The 6,713-nt window shown below is 43.1% G+C and overlaps 1 pseudogene; it reads right to left on the bottom strand.

Annotated features, from left to right (window-relative positions):
• Positions 1-575: 575 nt before the first annotated feature.
• Positions 576-903, bottom strand: LOC117308129 (cysteine-rich PDZ-binding protein pseudogene; annotated as a pseudogene).
• Positions 904-6,713: the final 5,810 nt, after the last annotated feature.

Here is a 6,713-nt window from a genome sequence, read left to right as displayed (position 1 = left end):
CAAGAACAAATAAAAAATATCATAACTACAGCTTGTGTTTGATTTGGGTCTGGGCTAATTACTTAAGGAAAAATTTAGTAATAAAGGTCTCAGATATTTAAATTCCCTATGAAGCTGCAATTAATTAAGGGGCTGCTGATTCTGAGAACTATGCAACCAACAGGGAATGAGGGAAGAATTACATGTCTGGATGCCAAGTTCAGAGCCAAATATCAATAATCTCCTTCACACTTTTGCAATATCTACAAATAAAGTAGAGAGAAAGGATAAAAATAATATATAAATAATGATAAATAAAAAGTACATATAGAACTGGGAAAATCATTTTTCATTACATTTGCCATGTATTCCAGTTCAATAAGATGTTTGTAAGGAAAAAAAGCAACTTAAGACAGAAAACTAGTTACACTGTTGCAGTTCAGAACTGCTTGAAAACAGAAGAATGAATACCAATCAACTTCCCTGATTTAAACCTAATTGTTTTAAGACATATTTTGAAACCTGAACATCTATGTTATGCCTTGAAAATTCAAAGCAAAAAGTAAATCATATGAAAGCCAGAAACTTCAATACATCTAGACAGACGTTTGCTTGTAGTTTTTGGTATCCAAATTTTTTTCCCCACACAGTGCAGACGCCCTTTTTGTAGGCACAGCACTGGCAATAATGAGAACCCAGTTGGTGCACAGAACTTTTACAAATTCTGCAAGTGGAGGACGTATTCTTTCCATGTGGATCAAGTCTTGCTTTTTTTTTTAGGTCAAAGCTTTATTTTTGTCCAGCTCTCTTCCACCACTTCCTGTGATATTCCTTGCACCATCTTTCCATGTATCTAGAGTGATAACAGTACCAAGTTTCTTTTTACATTTTTCACACACCATCTTTCCATGACAGAAGGAGTAGTAGCTAGTTCTTCTTTAAATGTTTGGTAGAATTCACCCACGAAGGCTTCTGGTCTTGGGCTTTTCTTTGTTGGTAGGTCTTTGGTTACTGCATCAATTACCTTACTTGCAATCGGTCCATTCAGATTTTCTATTTCTTTATGATTCAGTCTTGATAGGTTGCATGTTTCTAGGATTTTATCCACTTCTTATAGGTTATATACAATTTGTTGGCGTATAGTTGTTCATAGCAGTCTCTTATGATGCTTTATATTTCTGTAGTATCAGTTGTAATGTCTCCTCCCTTTTTTTCTTTGTTAGTCTAGCTAAAGGTTTGTCAGTTTTATCTTTTTAAAAAACCCCAACTATTAGTTTCGTTGATCTTTTTAATTGTCTTTCTAGTGTCTTTGAAATTTATCTCTAATCTTTATTTCCTTACATCTGCTAACTTTGGACTTATTTTTCCTTCTTTTTTCTAATTCCCTGAGGTGTAAAGTTAGATTGTTTGAGATCTTTCTTTTTTCTTAATGTAGGTGTTTATCATTCTTAACTTACCTCAGGATTGTTTTTGATGAATCCCATAAGTTTTGGTATGTTGTATTTGTCTCAAGATAGTTTTTTATTTCCCTCTTGATTTCTTCTTTGACCCATTGGTTGGTTGTACAGGTGTATATCATTTAATTTCCACATATTTATAAATTTTTTTCCTATTTTTTTTTTTAGTAGAGTTAGGAAGGAACTGGACTTTTAATTTTATTTATTTATTTTTGGCTGTGTTGGGTCTTCGTTTCTGTGTGAGGGCTTTCTCTAGCTGCAGCGAGCGGGGGCCACTCTTCATTGCAGTGTGTGGGCCTCTCACTGTCGCGGCCTCTCTTGTTGCGGAGCACAAGCTCCAGACGCGCAGGCTCAGTAGTTGTGGCTCACGGGCCTAGTTGCTCCGCGGCATGTGGGACCTTCCCAGACCAGGGCTCGAGCCCTCTGCATTAGCAGGCAGATTCTCAACCGCTGCACCACCAGGGAAGCCCTCTCCTATTTTTGATTTCTAGTTTCGTACCATTGTGATTAGGTAAGATACTTGATATGACTTCAATCTTATTAAAATTGTTAAGACTTGTTTTGTGACCTAATGTATAATCTCTCCTGAAGAATGTTCCATGTGCCTTGTAAAGAATGTGTCTTCTTCTGGTTTTGGATGGAATGTTCTGTATATGTCTGCTAGGTCTATTGGTCTATAGTGTTATTCAAGTCCAGTATTTCCTTATTGTTTTTCTGTCTGAATGATCTAGCAGTTGTTGAAAGTAGGATATTGAATTCCTCTACTATAACTGTATCACTGTCTATTTCTCCTTTTAGTTCTGCTAATATTTATTTTATATATATAAGTGCTCCAATATTGGGTGCATATATATTTATAATTGTTATATCTTCTTGATATATATATATATATATATATATATATATATATATATATATATATTGGGAACTATGTTCCCCAGAATTCCCTTCCATGTTGGTATGGCTTGAAAAGAAATCTGTGTGTGATCGGGAAGGTTTAAATGAAGCAACAGCAATGAAGCTCTGAGGTCAGTGCAGGGATGAGTCCTCACTAGCTCATGCACATGGTCACTGATCTGCTGAGCCCCTTTGGTCAGCAGCAGGTCCATGGCTCCTGCAGCTCTCACCAAGTCTCTTCCACTAGCTTCTCAGTGTCCTGAGCCAGGCACATTTGCAGATTCAAGGTGAAGGGCACCAGCTCCTTCTGCAAGTCATTATGTTATCAAGGGTAGAGGCAGAGAGAGACAGATGTGGTTCCAGTTTGTCCTCGCTGTCCCTTGCTTCCCCCTTAACTCTTTTTCTGATTTTCTCATTTCTCTGACTTTAGCAGTTGTAGATGAAGAGGCAGCCAGCCTTCCATAGGCTTTCCCCCTTACTCCCACAATCATGTAAAACGTGATCTCTACAATTAATTCCTTATTTTATATTGCTCATGGAGGTTCTGCTTCCCTGGTTAAAACTTAACAGATATGTGAATGAATTTTACCCTAACACATATACATAAATGTATCTTATGTCAATGTCACTTCAAATCAGTGGGGAATGAAAAGGTTATTCAGTCAGCATCCTTGAAAAAAATTAGCTAATATATTTGGAAAATAGTATATCTGTACTTCATATCATTCATAAAAATGTGATGATATGTTTATAGAAACATATTGGAAGAAAATATAGAATATATTTATAGCCCCAGAATACAAAAGCAAAATGCAAACATCAAAAAAATTGAAAATTTTAATGTATCAAACATAAAGCTGTTTAAAGGCAGTTTTATTTTTTGAGTTTGTCCAAAAATTTTTTTAAAAAAAGAATCTCAGGAGACTGACTTTGAATCTAGCCATCCAGCTAGATGATAAAAGTTGTATAAAATTTCCAAAATGGAGTGTGTGTGTGTGAGTGAGAGACAGAGAGACAGAGAGATAGATAGATGGAGAGAATATGTGTGTTTGAACAGAACTTTGGTCATAAGAGCAGCGTGGGCCAGGTATGGAGTCAGGAGCCTTCAGCCATACTGGGAATCAGTATTCCTTCCTGGCTGGATCACAGAAGGAAGATAGGAGATGTGGCTGAAACGTCATGTTGCTGCAGACATGGAGCTCACAACAGGAGAATACACAGAGCATCCCCCATCCCATTCTGTCAAGACTTGCTCTTTGCCCCCACACTAACCATTCCTGCTCAGCCTCAGCAGTGAGAACACCAGTGCTTTTCCAGATCCATCTCCTATCACCCTCCTCTTAGCCCTCCTGTTCCAGCCAAATCTCCAAGGCCCTCTACAAACCCAGGCCTTTGCCTGGGCAGTTCTCTCAGCCTGGGACCCACCCCTCTTCCTTCTTTTGATAACTTCCCTCTGCCTACAAGCCCTACTTGTCAGGGCTGGGTCACAGCTTCTTTGCCTCCTCCAGAAAGAATGTCACCCTTTGGCACTTTGAACTGCCTTTTTCAACGCACTTATCACACTCATAGTAATCGTCAGTTTACTATCTCTTGCACCATAAGGTTGAACTCCCTGGGGCCATGGATTGTGATTTACATTCCTCTCCACAGCCTTGCCCCTACACAGGTCCTGAGTGCTGAGCCAAGTCTTGAATAAACAGTCTGGTCTCCTGGTTTCTGTTCCTTCCTCTCTTCAACCTGTCCTGCACACAGGCCTGATTCTCATCCTAAAGCAAAATTTGAATTATATCATCCCCAACTCAAAATCCTTCCTTGGCTGACCTTCACCAGGGAAACTATTTCAATTGTTGGCATTCAAGGCCTTGCACACCGTGCAGTGAGGACTGTTAGGTCAACCGGGGAAAGGTCAGGTAAGACGCACAATCAAGGTTAGGTAAGCTGATCTTAAGAAAATTTACAGAGAGCCCAGTTTAGCACATAATTTTCTCCCTCCCTCCCTTCCTCATTCATTGAGCACCATGGTCAGGACCTGTGCTGGGCCTTGATAAAACTGATTATGTTCCTGTGCTGGCCCCCCAAAAGACATGGGCCTTGTTCTCTGTGCACCCCACCATTGTCTGACTCAAGTGGTGTGCTGGTGAATGTTTGACCCTGGTGGGAGTTGGGGGTTGTGGGGGTGGGGACTGATTTCTAGAGTTTGCCAATTTCTGTGGTGTAAATACTCCCATTATGGATGATGTCAAGTTACCAACAGGGTCACTGAATGTGGAGTCAGAAATAAATGTACAGTAGCACATCATTGTATGGTATTTCCACCATACGGATATAATAGACACAAAAACCTCAAGAACATAGATAATCGTAAAATAAATAGAAAGCAATGAATTTTGATTATTTGCTACATTTTTGAATATAATTTAATTGTAGGTTTATATAATACAACTTCTAACGATGACTTTTTAAAAAATATATATTTATTTGGCTGCACTGGGTCTTAGTTGCAGCATGTGGGATCTTTAGTTGCGGCATGCAGGATCTAGTTCCCTGACCAGGGATCGAACCCTGGCCCCCTGCATTGGGAGCGTGGGGTCTTGACCACCAGGGAAGTCCCCAACAATGACTTTTAAAAGATAATGTATTGAACATCCAGCTTGCAAAACTCCTGAACACAGTCTCCTCATTTAAAAAAAAAAATTATTTTATTTATTTATTATTTTTGGCTGCATTGGGTCTTCACTGCTGCGTGTGGGCTTTCTCCAGTTGTGGCAAGCGGGGGCTACTCTTCGTTGCGGTGCGCGGGCTTCTCATTGCACTGGCTTGTGGCTCGCAGGCTTCAGTAGTTGTGACTTGCGGGCACTAGAGCGCAGGCTCAGTAGTTGTGGCGCACTGGCTTAGTTGCTCCGCAGAATGTGGGTTCTTCCCGGACCAGGGCTTGAACCCGTCTCCCCTACAATGAGGCGGATTCTTAACCACTGAGCCACGAGGGAAGCCGTCTCCTCTCATTTTTGATGGTTCGTATTTTACTTCTTCCAAGGCTCTGGGAAACAAAGGCAGGAGGAGGAATGGGGCTCAGGTGGGGAGCAGCAAACTCCGGCTCGAGTCCCCCACACGGCCACTTGGGGGCGACAGACACAGTCTGATAGGCAGCCGGGGTCGGAGTCGAAGACCGCTGCGGTCCGCGGCACCTGCTAGGCTCCTGGACCATGAAGACGCTTTTCCTTCTATTTCGGGCGCGTCCAGGCCCGGGGGGACGCTGGCAGGGGTCTTGGGGCGCGGAAGGGCCGCCCCCAACGCGGCCGCCCTCGTTCCAAAGCCCACAGCCGGCAGCCTCTGAGGCCGAATATCGGCCCAGCCGCCGCCTTCCCGGCATCCCCCTCGCGGTGATCATGGTTCCGCCTGCTGAGGTTCCAGAGCGGTTCTAGGTCATTAATTAATCAGTGGGCAATTAGCTTATATTTACCTGGACTAGTGCAGATTCGTGCGGAGGGACGAGGAACAGGAGCTTCCTCCTGGGTCACCCTGAGGCAGCAGCACCCGGGAGATCAGGGAAGGAGGCTTCCCAGGCTTCCAGTGTGGGTGCGGACGAGGTCAATGGCCTGCTGGCCAGAAGGCCTGCGTTCTCCTCCCAGCTCTTATGCCAACAGTCTGCGTGGCCTTGGGCAAGGCATTTAACCCAGCTGGGCATGGGTTACTGCAGTAGACACTGTTGTTTGGCTCCCAGACATCTGTTCCCTTTCTTTCTCTTTGGCAGGTAGTGCCCACCCCTCCAGGGAGATTTACTCCAGTGCTGCGTCTGGCCCAGTTGTGCTCGGCCCACCGTGTTGGTCCTGTTTCCCTCGTCAAATGCTGGCTCCTTGAAAGTACTATCCAAGCAGCCTGTTGCAAAGACAGAACTGAGTTTGTTGCTTCCCTTGTTCAGGAAGAGCAGCATCTTGAAAGAGTCCTTAGTGGAGAGGAGGTGGGAAGGGCAAAGTTGAGATAGTGAGGTTTGGAGGTCTGGTTTAAGGTAGACCTTAATGAGGATTGGGTAAGAATCATGTTATACAGTTTAAGGTTGTTGGTCACGGTAGTTTAGGATTTGTCGTCTCAGCGAGGTGAGGGTTTCAGAGTCTTGGAGCTTCAACAGTTGTTTGATGTTACCTGTTAAAAAGTGGTGCCATTTTTGATGGATTTTTCTGAAGTCAAGGCGTAAAGTTATTTGCACCTTTTTGTCCTCCCGGGCAGGTGTTTCCGGGAATAGTAGACTCACAGTAATAGTCGTTATTTTGCCTCAGCCAGTGTGAGTCACAGTCCTCTGCTATTTGCACCCAGAGGAATCCTGTATGTGGTTTTCTTGTGCGTTAAATGGGGATTATGCTGCGGGGGGTGCGGGGGGCGTGG

This window comes from Tursiops truncatus, chromosome 15, assembly GCF_011762595.2.
Source record: "Tursiops truncatus isolate mTurTru1 chromosome 15, mTurTru1.mat.Y, whole genome shotgun sequence".
NCBI classification, from domain to species: domain Eukaryota; kingdom Metazoa; phylum Chordata; class Mammalia; order Artiodactyla; family Delphinidae; genus Tursiops; species Tursiops truncatus.
The sequence above is the reverse complement of the archived record's forward strand: the minus strand, read 5'-3'. Positions and strand labels throughout refer to the sequence as shown.